At 35.1% G+C, this 15,184-nt stretch overlaps 1 long non-coding RNA gene across 1 annotated transcript; it reads right to left on the bottom strand.

Annotated features, from left to right (window-relative positions):
- Positions 1-212: 212 nt before the first annotated feature.
- LOC120596316 (uncharacterized) lies at positions 213-11,363 on the bottom strand. The gene is made up of 3 exons (XR_005651134.1): positions 11,048-11,363; positions 7,496-7,624; positions 213-977 (listed from the first exon to the last, which is right to left on the bottom strand). It is a non-coding gene; the product is annotated as an uncharacterized LOC120596316 (long non-coding RNA).
- Between the last annotated feature and the right edge of the window lie 3,821 nt (positions 11,364-15,184).

Raw genomic sequence — 15,184 nt, 5'->3', positions numbered from 1 at the left:
GTTCTGGTATGTTAATGAAAAACCAGCCTTATCTCTTTATCATGTTTCTTTATCTTTATTACTCATAATCCTTGTGCTTTCTCATTCTGAATATCCCTTCCAACTAGAAAGTTTACTTTCTGTAGTTTATATTACTTTAAAAAACAAAATATAAAAAAAGAAACATACACACAAAACAAAAACAGATGGAAATGCTTTATTAAACACACTAATCTTCCCATCTGTAGAGAATTGCTGCTGTATAATCACACATTACTTATGACTCTTGCAAGAGTCTGTTTGATTTTTCCCCTTATTTTCCTGCATAAATTTGCCATCACATGAACCTGCTGAGAGCACTCTCTATATAGCTACTTCTGGTTGGGGCTACTGAATGGGCTACATTTTGTGACTCAGTGGCATCAGCGAGACTCAGGATCAAGACTGTAGGAAAGGATCCCCTGACCCTTCACCATAGCTGCCTTCAACTTATGCTCATGAAGAAATTTACAACAGCTTTAAAAGATGGTTTTCCATGCAAAGATGTATTTACCTTCTAAATTATCACTTGGAAATATAATAGTTCATCTGAAAGTATATAGAAATTACTGCCTCTAAATAATTTGCAGCATAAAACAAAATGTGTCCATATGCTGGAAACTGAGAAGAAAAAGAGGAGTGAGACCTGGTGGTTAGCTTACTTATAAATGGTGACAATGCTCCTCAGTGTAAACTACCAGCAACTTTCTCATCTTCTTACTTGGATCTGAGGGGTAATTTTTTAAAAAATATACAAGAATAGTCCTTCCAGATCATAAGACTATGTTAACGAAACTAAAACAGTTTAATCTTATGAATTAAGGCAAATGCAAATACTTACCCTTCTATAGAGGAGACTTTCAGTTCCTCTATGAAGCTCAAGTTCACAGAAGCAGGCGTCAGTTTCCAGCCTCTTGCCAACTCCAAAATGATTGCAGTTTTTCTCTTCTTCTCCCAAGCTTTTGGAACAGGCAGAGCTATAAGATCTTTATTTCTAATCTCTTACTATCCCCTGACCACCACCAAATAAAGGCAGCAATTATCAGTATTTTACAGAAGACAAGAACTTGAGCACCTGTCTCTTGATAAGCAATCACAAAGAAAAGGCTACAAAGAAGGCACTGAATCTCTGCAGCTCTATAGGGCACATTTTATTTCTTTTGGAGAACCTCATCTTTCCCCCATTCCATGTTAATTCAACTTAGTCTAGATTGTTCAGTAGGCTGGACTCTGCCTTCCCATGATGAGCTGATGACCAGATCCTGGTCTGAGTACTTCATCTATCTAGCCACAGTAATTGTTCAGGGATAGAAATGTGGCCCAAGTCACACTAATCAACATCCTCCCTGAGACTTTTTGGTGTTATAAGGAAAGATACACTCTAATTTTCTAGAGTAAAGCCTACAAGGACCATGGTAACTTGAGACTGCAGGAGTTAGCTTGCCTCTGAGTGGAGAGAAAATGAAGCCAAGCAGAGCTGAGGGAATGGGGAAGAGAATCCTTTTGACATCTCTGATCTCCTGGATCTAACTCTGCCTCAGTTTCTCAGTTACCAAGACACAAATTATGCCCTATAAAAGAACAGAACAGAGCTCCAAGAAAAATAGGGTCAAGCAATCTACCATATGCAGAATTCAAAACGCTGGTTATAAGGATGCTCAATGAACTTAGGGGAAGAATAGATGAACTCAGTGAGAATTTTAACAAAGAGATAAAAAACATAAAAATGGAGATGGAAATTATAAAAGGAAGCCAGTCGGAAATGAAGAATACAATATCTGAGATCACCAATATAGAGAATGGGGTAGCGGAGGGCACCCAATGAGAACAACAACAAGAAAAAAAAAATAATAATGAAGATAATTTCAGGAGCCTATGGTACAACATCAAATATAACAACATTCACATAATATGGGTACCAGAAGAATAAGAGAGAAGTTGAAAACCCATTTGAAGAACTAATGATTTAAAACTTCCCTAACTTGGTGAGGGAAATAGACATACAACCCCAGGAAGCTCAGGGAGTCCCAAAAAAGATCAACCCAAAGAGGCCCACATCAAGAGACATCACAATTAAAATGCCAAAGGTTAAATACAAAGAGAGAATGTTAAAAGCAGCAAGAGAAAAGCAGTTAGTTACCTACAAGGGAGCACCCATAGGACTGGCAGCTGATTTCTCAAAAGAAACTTTGCAGGACAGAAGGGCTTGGCACAAATTATTCAAAGTGATGAAAACTCAGGATCTATAACCAAGAATATTTTATCCAGCAAAGCTATCATTTAGAGTCAAAAGACAGATAAAGATCTTCCCAGATAATGAAAGCTAAAGGAGTTCATCACCACCAAGCCAGTATTACAGGAAATGTTGTAGGGACTGCTTTAAAAAGAAAAAAACATGTATCAAAAACATGAATAAAGAATGGCAATAACTACATATCTATCAAGTAACTCAAATGAAAAAGAATGAAATGCTCCAATCAAAAGATAGGGTGGCTGAATGGATAAGAAAACAAGATCTTTACATATGCTGCCTACATGAGACTCACTTCAGATTAAAAGACACACACAGACTAAAAGTAAGGGATGGAAAAAGATATTGCATGATGAACCTAGAAAGTATTGTGTTGAATGGAGTAAGTCAGATAGAGAAAGACTAATGCCACATGATTTCATGTACGTGTAGACTCTAAAAAACAAAATAAATAACAACAACAAAAATGGAAACAAACTCATAGATACAGAGAATATTTTGGGGGCTACCAGATAAGTAAGAGGGGAGTGGGGGAGGGGATGGTGAAAAAGGGCAAAGAGATTAAGAAGTACAAGTGGATAGTTACAAAATAGTCATGGAGATATAAAGTATAGCATAAAGGATGTGGTCAATAGTATTGAAATAAATATGTAAGAGGGTAAGGGGTACTAGATTTATTGTGTGATCACCTGGTAGTTGTGCAGATCTCTAATCACTATGCTGTACAACTTAAACTAATATATTACTGCGGCCAAAGAATATCAACAAAGAGATATGAGTTGTAAAAAGAACCAAATAAAAATTCTAGAGCTAAAAAGTACAGTAGCTGATATGAAAAACTTACTGCAGGGGTTCAACAACAGATTTAAGCTAGAAGAAGAAAAAAATGAGTGAACTTGTAGATAGGTCTATTGAAATTATTGTCTGAGTAGCAGAAAGAAAAAACAATGAAGAAAAATAAACAGAGCTAAGAGAACCATAAGACACCATTAAGTAGACCAACATATGCATTATGGGAGTCCCAAAAAGAAGAGAGAGAAAGAATATTTGGAAAAATTGCTGAAAACTACCCAAATTTGATGAAAGACATGAATCTACACATTCAAGAATTACAATAAACTCCAAGCAGGCCAAATTCAAAGAGATCCACACCAAGACATTATAATTAAACTGTCAATGACAAAGAGAGAATCTTGAAAGCAGCACAAGAGAAGCAACTAATTATGTTGCTTCTCTTGTAGGGATCTTCAAAAAGATTAACAGCTCATTTCTTATCAAAAGTCATGGAAGCCAAAAGGCAGTCAAGTGGCATATTTAAAGTGCTAAAAGAAACAAATTTCAACCAAGAATTCCATATCCAACAAAATCTTTCAAAAGAAAGGAGAAATTAAGAAATTCTCAGAGAAAAAAAAGCTAAGGGAGTTCATTATTGATAGACCTATCCTACAAAAAAAATGCTAAAAGAAGTGCTTTAGGCTGAAATAAAAAGACATTAGACAATAACTCAAAGCCAAACAAAGAAATAAAGAAATCCAGTAAAGGTAACCACACAGGTAAATATAAAAACCAGTATTATTATGTATTTGATTTGTAACTCCTCTTTTTGATTCCTATATGATATAAAAGATAAATGCATAAAACAATAATTATAATTCTATATTAATCGACACACAAAGATGTAATTTGTAACAAAAACAACAGAAGGAAGGAGATGGAGATGGAGACAGGAGCAGATTTTTTTATACATTATTGAAGCTAAGTTGGTATTACGAGATTGTTATAAATTTAGGATGTTAATTGTAATCCCCATGGTAACCATTGAGGAAATAACTAAAATATATACAGAAAAGGGAATGAGAGAATCAAAATGGTACACTAGGAAAAAAAATCAAACAAAAGAAGACAGTATAGGAAGAACTAAGGAACAAAAAAGATATGACATAAAATATGAGAAGAAAACAAACAGCAAAATGCCAGAAGTCTTTTTTTATCAGTAATCACTTTAAACGTAAATATATTAAACTCTGAAATTAAATGACAGAAACTGGCATAATGGATTTTTAAAAAAGTGCCACTTAAATTTATTTTATTGTACCATTGAAAGCTAATTTAAAAGAACAAGATATTTCTAGTAAAAAAAAATATATATATATATGTGATCGAACTTATGCTATAAGAGACTCATTTTAGATCCAAAGACACACATAAGTTGAAAGCGAAAAGATGAGAAAAGATATTCCACACAAAGAGTAACCAAAAGAGAGTTGAGGTACTTATGCTAACAACAGACAAAATAGACTTTAAATAAACAATGTTACAAGGAACAAAGAAGGTCATTATATATTGATAAAAGCGTCAACTCACTAAGAAGATATAGTGACTGTAAACATATACATACAAACAGAAACGCAAAATATATGAAGCAAACACTGACAAAACTGAAGGGAGAAATAGGCAGTTCTACAATAATAGAGATTCCAACACTACATTTCAATAATGAATAAAACATCTAGACAGAAGTTCAATAAGGAGACAGAGGACTTGAACAACACTAAACTATCTTGACCTAACAAGCATATACAGCCTTCTGCATCTGAAGATTAGCAGAATACACGTTCTTCTCAATCGCACATAAAATATTCTCTAGGCTAGGTCATATGTTAGGCCACAAAACAAGTCTCATTACATTTAAAAAGATGGAAATCATACAAAGTATCTTCTCCAACCATAATGGAATGAAACTAAAAATCAACATTAGAGGGAAAACTGGAAAATTCACAAAATGTGGAAATTAAACAACACATGCTTGAGTAACCAAAAGGTCAAAAAAGAACTCACAAATTGTAAAATGCTTTGAGATGACTAAACATATCAAAAGTTATGTGATGCAATGTAAACAGTGCCAAGAGGGTAATTATAGCTGTAAACATTTTTCTCAAAAACCTAACTTTACACCTTAAGGAACTAGGGAAAAAGAGCCAACTAAACCAAAAGATATTAGGAGGTACGAAATAATAAAGATTAGAGCAGAGATATATGAAATAGAGAATAGAAAAACAATAGAGAGAACCAATGCAAACAAAAGTTAGTACTTTGAAAAGACTGACAAAATTGGCAAATCTTTAGGTAAATTGACTTAGGAAAAAAAGAGAGAAGATGCAAATAACTAAAATCAGAAAATGGGATATTACTACTGACCGTACAGAAATTAAAAGAATTATAAGGTACTATAAACAATTGTATGCCAACAAAGTAAATAACCTAGATAAAACAAATTCCTAGAAACACATAAATTTCCAAAACACACTCCAGAAGAAATAAAAACTCTGAACAGACCTACAAGAAGAGATAGAATTAGTAATCAAAAACCTCTCAGCAAAGTCTAGGACTAGAGGACTTCACTGGTGAATTCTAGAAAACGTTTAAAAAATTAATACCAATCTTACTAAAATTCTCCCAAAAGATAGAAGACAACGGAATACTTCCCAAATTATCTATGAGGCCAGCAAAGCCAAGAAAAGATACAAGAAAACTACACATCAATATACCTTGTGAATATAGATGCAAAAATCGTCAACAAAATAATAGCAAACTAAATCCAACAAGATGTTAAAAGGATTATATATCATTGCTAAGTAGGATTTATCCCAGGAATGCAGGGTGGCAAAACATAAGAAAATCAATCAATTAATATACAACATTAATAGAATGAAAGAGAAAAACACACACATGATCATTTCAATTAACACAGAAAATTATTTGATGAAATTTAATACCCTCTTTATGATAAAAATTCTCAGAACCCTGGGAATAGAAGGGAACTCTTTCAATATGATAAAGGTCATTTATGAAAAATCTACAGTTAACATCATAATGGTAAAAGAAGGAAAGTTTTTCCCCTAAGATCAGGAACGAGACCAAGGATGCCACTTTCATCACTGCCTTTCAATACTGTACTGGAAGTTCTAGCTGGAGCAATTAGTCAAGAAAAAGAAATAAAAGGTATCCAAATTGGAATAGAAGTAAAGCTATTCTCAAATGACATGATCCTATGTGTATAAAAATTCCCAAATAATTTTAAAAACACTAGAAATTAATGAATTCAGCAAAGCTTCAGTGTAATAAGATCAACACTTGAAAGTCAATTGTGTTTCAATACACCTGCAATGAATAATCTGAAAAGAAATTAAGAAACAATTCCATTTATAACAGCATACAAAATAGCAAAATATATAGGAATTAATTTAACCAAGGAGGTGAAAGACATACACAAAAACTACAAAATATAGTTGACACTTTAAAAAATCCACGTGTAAGTGGACTATGTAATTTAAACCCATGTTGTTCAAGGGTCAAGTGTGTTTTCGACCAGAGGTTGGGAATATGCATATGTGAAGAGCTGACTTAAGTTATATGCAGATTTTCGACTGCATGGGTGGTTGGCGCCCCTAGCCCCCACATTGTTCAAGGATCAACTGTACTGTTGAAAGACATTTAAAAAGACCTAAATAAATGGAAAGGCATCCCATGTTCATGGATTGGAAGACTTAATATTGTTAAAATGACAGTACTATCCAAAGTGATCTACAGATTCAATGTAATCCCATCGAAATTCCAACAGCCCTTTTTGCAGAAATGGAAAAGCCAATCTTCAAATTCATATGAAATTTCAGGGGGCCCAAATAGCAAAACAATCTTGAAGAAGAACAAAGTTGGAGGACTCGTATTTCTCAATTTCAAAACTTATAACAAAGCTACAGTAATTAAAACAGAGTGGTACTAGCATAAGGTCAGATATATAAACCAATGAAATAGAACTGAAAGTCCAGAAATAAACCTATACATCTGTGGCCAACTATTTCCAACAAGGGTGCCAAGTTCATTCAATAGAGAAAAAACAGTCTCTTCAACAAATGGTGCTGGAACAACTGGATATCTACATGCAAAAGAATGAAGTTGGATATCTACCTCATACTATATGCAAAAATTAACTAAAAATGAATTAACAACTAAATATAAGAGCTAAAACTATGAAAGTCTTAGAAGAAAACATAAGGGTAAGTCTTCATAACTCCAGATTTGGCAATGGATTCGTAGATATTACACCAAAACTACAATTAAAAAAATAAATAAATTGGGGGTAGCTCCATAGTGTAGTGGTTAGCACATCTGCTTTACACACAGAAGGTCTTGGGTTCTCGCCCCAGGTGGAGGCACAGACCTTACCCCGGATGCGCCAGGCCCCAGGTGTGCCAGGCCCCAGGTGCATGCTGTGAGCGTGTGAGAGGAGATGTCCCACCTTCAGAGATCCAGTTCTTAAGGGGAAACGGCAACATCCATAGGTCAGGGATGGAACTAGGGGGAGGGAAGAATTAAAGAGGGGGAAAAATAAATAAATAAATTGGACTTCATCAAAATTAAAATCTTTTGCGCATCAAAGAACATTATCAAGAAAGTGAAAAGTCAACTTATACAATGAAAGAAAATATTTGTAAATTATATATCTGATAAAGGTCTAGTAGCCAAAATATGTAAAGAATCTTAATAGTCCTACCATGAAAAAGACAAACAACCAAATTTAAAAAGGGGCAAAGGACTTGAATAGACATTTCTTCAAAGATATATAAGTGGCCAGAAGCACAAGAAAAGATATTCAATATCATTAGTCATCAAGGAAATATAAAAGAAAACCAGAATGAAATGCTAGGTACAAAATATATATATAAACATATATAAATATATATATATAAAAGAAATATATATATAAAAGACATATATATTTATATATAAAATATATATTATATTATATATAAATATATATATAAAAGAAATATATATATGACACATATATATATTTATATATAAAATATATAATTTCTAAATTATATATAATTTTATATATAAAATATATATATAATTATAATAAATATATAATATATAATTTTTATATATAAAATATATATATAATTATAATAAATATATAATATATATTTTATATATAAATATAAAAGAAATTAACAAGTATGATGGATGTGGAGAGATTGGTACATTGTTGGAAGGATATAAAATGATTCAGGTGCTGTTAGGCAGTTCATCAAAAAGTTAAACATAGAATAACCATATGACCCAGAAATTCCACCTCTAAGTATATACCAAAAAGTATATACGAAAACAGGTACTCAAAGACTTATGCATGAATGCTCACAGCAGTACTACTGGCAATAGCCAAAAAGTGGAAACAATCCAAAAGTCATCAATGAATGAATGGATAAACAAACTGGTACACACATAATATGAAATATTATTCAGCCATAAAAAGTAATGAAATACTATAGATGCTACAACATGGATGAACCTCAAAAATATCATGCTAAGTGACAGAAGCCAGACTCCATTTATATGAAATGTCCAGAATATGTAAATCCATAGAGATAGAGAGCAGACTGGAGATTGCCAGGGGCTATAGGGAGGTAGGAATGAGAACTAATGCTTAATAGACACAGGGTTTTGTTTTGGGGTGATGAAAATGTTTTGGAACTAGACAAGGTAACGGTTGTGCAACATTGTGAATGTACTAAATGCCATTGAATTTTTCACTTTAAAGTGCTTAATTTTGTTATGCGAGTTACATCTCCATAATAAATAAATAAATAAATAAACACCTGACATAACAGTCAGAACAGTGGTTACATTTTGGGAAATAGTGACTGGCAGAAGACATAAGAGGGGCTTCAAGGGTGTTGGTCATATTCTATTTTTTGATTTGAGTGTTGGTTACCCAGGTGTTTACATTGTGAAAACTGTTTAGCTTAACAGCTGTGACATGTGTGCCTTTGTTTTTTATATACAACTTATATTTAGATATAAAATTTTATTTTAAAAAGTTAGAGTTACTATATGACCCAGTACATATCCAAAAATTGAAAAACATATGCCCAAATACTTGTACACAAGTGTTCACAGCAGCATTAATAATCACCAAAAAGTAGAAATAACTCAAGTCTCCATGATCTAATAGATAAAATGTTATATTATCCATACAGTGGAATATTATTCAACTATAGAATATAATGAAGAACTGGTACATAGTATCACATGGATGAACCTTGAAAACATTATGGTAAGTGAAAGAAGCCAGTCACAAAAGACCACATATTGTATGACTCTATTTACATGAATTGTCCAGAACAGGTAAAACCATAGAGACAGAAAGCAAATTGGTGATTGCCAGTAGCTTTGGGGTAGGGGATAAATGGGAATGTCTTTTTTTTTTTTAGGGAGGTGATGGAAATGTTCTAGAATTAGTGGTGATAGCTGCCCAATCTTGAAGATATTAAAGACCACTGGATTGTATACTTTAAAATGGGGAATCTTATGTGAAATTTAAAGTTATATGAATTATATTTCAGTGAAAAAGTAGACCTTAAATATTTCATCATTCACAATACATGTGAACTCTAGCATATCAAATAAAAGAAGTCCAAAGGGAAAAACATTCTAAAAAATGTTCTTTTTCCCCCTTCATACCCCCCAGATCAGCACATCTTAAATGTAGACTCCAGACACTACTGGAGAATGGAGGTCTAAGCAGCAAACCAGGGGCTGGTTAGTAGGTGAGTTATGGTTAGGAATGAAAGCTATGACCAATACCCTTGATTGCCCCTGAGCAGAGGAATGTGGTAGCTGATGAGAAACAGATCTTGGACTGGAGCCAGGGAGAGCAAGTGGTGATGACAAAGTGTTGGCAGCCCTGGCACCAGGCTGCTTTCCATTGCTTCATCTACAGGGTCATGCCTTAGGAATGAGTAGTCTTTAACTGATATCAGCTCAGCAGCAAGAGGCCCTGAGATACATCTTAACCTCTTACTTCTTATTCTATTGACAGCTTTGGTTATACATTTTTAAACATTTATAATGTTAGTATTCCCAAAAGGTACCCAAACCATATATTTATTTGGGTAGTAAACCAGACTTCTAAGACTCTAAAAGTGCTTGGATTTACATATCAGGAACAAAACTAGGCTAATAATTTTAAGGGTAAATCTGGAGCAGGGGCAGCTCAGATATTAAAGAATCTCGGAATTTAAAGGACTTTAAGCTCAGCTAAATTTTATTTGGTTCTGGGTCTCATCTTCACTGTGCCCAAGCCCACAGTCCCAAAGTACAAAAGGGAGTAAAAGAAGCACCCACTGGCATTTTAGAGGGATAGACAGTGTTTTCGTGGTATTTTCAAATGAGGCTTGCCTGCTTCCGCATACCAAATGTATGTAGGAGAGGTAGTAAGACTGAATAAAAACATAAATAGCTGTCTTGAAGTCTGAAATCCCAGGATTGTACTAACACTCCCTTTGTGATTGTCTCCCTTTCCTTGAACCTCCTTTGTCTACTCATACTCCCTCCCTCTAAGGGGATTCTTGCATGGACAAGGAAGGAAGGCTGAAATTGAAATATGAGATGTTCTTCTTAGTGGGAACATTTGGTGGTCCAGGGCCCATGAGGCATGAGAATATCTGAACTCTACAGCTTTAACATAAGTATTACAACACAAAATGAGTGATGGAAGTTAGGAGATAATTTGAGATGAGGAGTGGCAAGTTTAAAATATCCCCCTTCTATATCCCTTCTATGCCTAGCCTCATCTTGTTCCTCTTCTACTGCTGCAAAGATACATACATACATACATACATACACAACATATTTGCTCACCCAATTCACCATTTCCTGGCAACTAAAATGACAGGGCCTTTTCTACAACCCAGTCCCAGCACCCATACCCACCTTCTGGAATTCAAACCCTACAGGTGATTGCCTATTGGCCCCAAGAGCACTCATCATTTCTGGTATCAGTGGCCTCTATCCCTGCCTCCCTGGGTCAGAGATGTCATCTGTAGTCCTCCCTTCTGGAACTTTGAAGACTTCTGCAAAAAAAAGGGAAGATATGTGGGTGAGTCAGTAAATGTTATCATAATCATCCTTATGCAGGCGGGCTATAGGAGGGTTTGATAGAACTTTAGTAGGGACAGAATATGAGAGAGAAGATGAAAGAAAAATACCTCAACATGGTTTAATTTTTTTTTTTAACCCTGCTCATTCACTTCCCTGAAACATTCTCATTTCCCTTATTTTCTACAAAATTCCTTTCTTGCCTGATCCTCCACAAGCAGAAGGAACAAATGCTGGTAAAGCTTTGAATCAATACATCTAAATATGAGTTATTGTCCTTTTGCATGCAACGAAGACTTTGTGGTATATTTTGTGTACCTTCATTAAAGTAAGCTTTGAGAAGACAGGTATCTTGATTTATGTAATTAATGTTCAAGTGTTTATACAGAGTGAATGGAAATGCATAATCAGCACAACAGAGGTAGGGGCAAGAGAAAGGGAACAGAAGAGAGGAAGAATGATATTCTTCAAGAATAGAGATTCTTAAAGAATATAGGTTGCCCAGTCTTGATGAAGAGCAGAGGAATTGAGAGATTCTTGAGGGAAAAGCAGCAAGGCCTATTTGTAATGATGGAAAACTGAGGAGAAAAGACAGGAACGTACAGAGTGGGAGAGACACAACTTCTAAAAAAAAAGACTTTAATACTTAAAAGTATACAGAAGGAACAAAAAACCTGAGCTATAGTTCCACAGTACCAGATAACCCTTAGTGACATAAAAATTATATATTTTATGTGTGTGCATATTTGATGTGTATAAAAAATTTTATCTTATATAAAATGCATTTTCATGGTCAGAATGTTGTAACAAAAAAAAAAAGATACAAAATAAAAAGTGAAAGCATTCCTCTTCCAAAGACATCCTTTTTTGGTTGATTTTTAATTTCCTTCCAGAAATAAGAATGGCAGCTTGATGTAGAGTTTTGATGAGTTAACAAGAGGATGTTGGGCCATGAAGGGTTGAATTACTCCCTTCAGCCAAATCAGAAGGCTTTGAGGTTTGACCACTGACTCAACATGCTTATGAAATCTGATTGGAAGGAGAAAAATTATCTAAAAATTAGAGTCCCTAAAGAACTTTTATTGCTAATTGTAAGGGCAGTTTACCCCCACTTCACATCCTCAGTTTTAACTCTAGGAGCTTCAGCTGCAGTGTTTCCCCCTTCTGGCCTGGCACCACTATTTCAGAATGCTGTTGAAATGAAAGCGCCACTGGCAGCCTTGATATGCACTCAATGCTACAGGCAGTGCTTTCTATACAAAGATCCAGGATAGAAGCAAGAGGACAAGTTGGCTTCTGGAGAGCTGAGCAATTTACAGCTTTTACCCACTTATAAATTGCTAAATATTAACAATCAGTTAATAAAAAACAGCTACTATTACATTGATTCTTTTAACGAATTTTTATTGAGCACTCTTTTTGTACCAAGCAACTGTGCACTATGAATACAATGATGAAAAAACAGTAAGCAATCACAGACTTCTTCCTTTGGAGAGTTTATAATCTAGTTGGGCGGGGGAAAGAGAGGTATATATTAATCCAAAAAACACATAAATGTAAAGTTACAACCACATTAAGCGCGCTACAGTGAAAATGTACATGGTCTCTTGGGGTTTAGGGCAAATCAGGATGATAGTGTTTTTTTTTTTAAAGGCAGAAGGTTTTCATAAGTTCGACTGCTTGGTTTATCAGAGAATACTGTTATTGTATATACAACTTTTTGTTTAAAATTACATATACATTTTTGCAAAATTAAACTCTAAAGAAATGTGCTCACAATCCCAATTTTTAGTATATGTGCTGCCGAAGTGAGCACAATCCCCAAATTTTTATTTGTCTGTTTTCTCACAAAATTGTTAATAAATGAAGCCCTTGCATAGATTCTCATTCTGGGCTTGGTAGGTAAGCTTTAAGCTGAGAATAAAGGTTTAAGGATATATATTTTTAAAAACCAAGCTTGCTAACTTCTTTTATATACTGTTTCCTCTCTGAACCCGCCTCTATCCTATTTTTAAAAATACATTAATGTCTCCATTGGATGCTCAGATCCTGTATGTCCCCCACACACACACACATTCTCTCTCTCTCTCTCTTCTCCCCCCAACCCCACTCTCTCCTTCCTCCCTTCCTTCCTTTTCCCTCCCTCCCTCCCCATTCTTCTTCAGTCCCTGAATTTGGCAGTCCAAAAAAATGGACATATGTTCTGGCACCGCTTTGCTATCAAAACATTGGTTAACTTGACTTTTTAAGAGATGGAATGGCATGGGGTAAAGTAGGAATATTTAATAGAAAAGTTATTAAGAATATTATGTGTCTTGAAGCTAGTTGTGAGGAGAAAAATGGCTTATAAAGAGGTCTCCACTTACAAAGCCAAGGGGAATTTTTAGAGGGCTATTTGTACAACTTAGGTAAAATTAGGTGTTGCCTAAATTTAAACCTTCTAATCAGCTGTTCTCACAGTAGACAGAATTCAATAAAAACTGTTTCTGATATTTGCAGAAATTTAAAACATAGTTATGACACCATAAGCCACATATAAAGAATAGGGCCCACTCCTTGCATGTACTTTTATCTCCTAAGGTAAAAATTTATTCAGCACCATGATAGTACTAAACTGGGCCCTACCTCTAGATGCTGGGGTTTATGGTTAGAGTTCTGCCCTTCCTTTCACATCGCTTCTATGGTGGGGTCCAAAACTAGATCCAAAGCCAGCAACAAAAAACACTTCCTGCCCACAGAGTCCTAAAAACTCTCCTTGTGCTGGTTCACAGCAGATATGAAGAATACCATTGCTTCAACTCTTACAAGTGAACATTATTCTAGAAAAAGCCTGAGATTAGTAGATGCCTTTGGTATAAAGGCTCAAGTTATCAAGTACAAGAGGAGTTGCTCAAAGTACTCCATACCTGGGTACTTGAATTAGTTCTGTCCTTCCTAAATTTTGCCTCTCCACCTTTCTCAAGTGGCCCCCTTCTAACATGGAAAGAGTCTGGCTCCCTCTGAGATTAAATGAGATTACAAGTGTTATCTGAATAGGATTACCCTCACCCCACTTTATCCCTAAACCTACCCGCCTCTCCCCAAAGGGTGATGGAACTTACTAAAAGAACAGGCCTGAAAATTAGTTAACAACAGGTATTTTAAATTCTTATGTTCTGAATTCCAAGAGATACACTCCTAGAATGGGGAGGAAGTAGTTTTCTGGAAAAACAAATATATCTCTGAAGCTTGCCTAGGTTTACATTTTCTAAAGGGCACCTTCTTAGTCTATAGTTTTCAGGCCAGAAAAGTGTATTGAACTCAGGCTTCAACCTAAAAAGCAGCCCCAGATGACTACTTAGGAAGGCCTGACCCTGTGTACATTTGGTGCTAATATGGAGATAATGACCATCTTAAAGAAGGAAAAGAAAAATCCCCATGGCACAGTGAAGTGAAGTAACTTGTCCCAAATCACAGCAAGGCAAATGGTTGAAGAATATTCAAGGACCTAACTCTCCCAAATCGGTGCCCTTTCCACAACATGATGAAGAGAGGCCAGGACAATTTCTAAATAAACTTCAGTCGAGGCTCTAGAAAAAGTAAACCTCCCTAAACTCAACATAGAGATTCTGCATAAAAGGAAACAGGGAGAAAAAGAATTCTTAGGGAAAAAAGATCAGCAACTTTGCATTATTTTTGAGGAGTTAGCGAGGTGAGGGGTGGGGAACAAGACCATGAAGCTTTTGTTGAGCCAGTTTATAGATTGCTGACCCAGAGATGTCAAGAGGAAACTGGAACAGATTAGAATATCTGAGGACCGAGCTCCCTCAGCGAGAACATGGGTGTTCTTGGAGAAGCTCAGTTCCCAGAGCAGCATAGGGAGAGCCAACATAAGAGTACATAAAAAGCTTCACAAAAGGAAGATGCAAAACTAGACCACTGTTGTCTACTCACTACCCATCTAGGCAGCAGTGGGGACCAGAGTTTATTACT

The sequence above is a fragment of the Pteropus medius genome, unplaced genomic scaffold (genome assembly GCF_902729225.1).
Source record: "Pteropus medius unplaced genomic scaffold, Ma_sr-lr_union100, whole genome shotgun sequence".
NCBI lineage: Eukaryota > Metazoa > Chordata > Mammalia > Chiroptera > Pteropodidae > Pteropus > Pteropus medius.
This window is presented reverse-complemented; position numbering and strand designations above follow the sequence as displayed.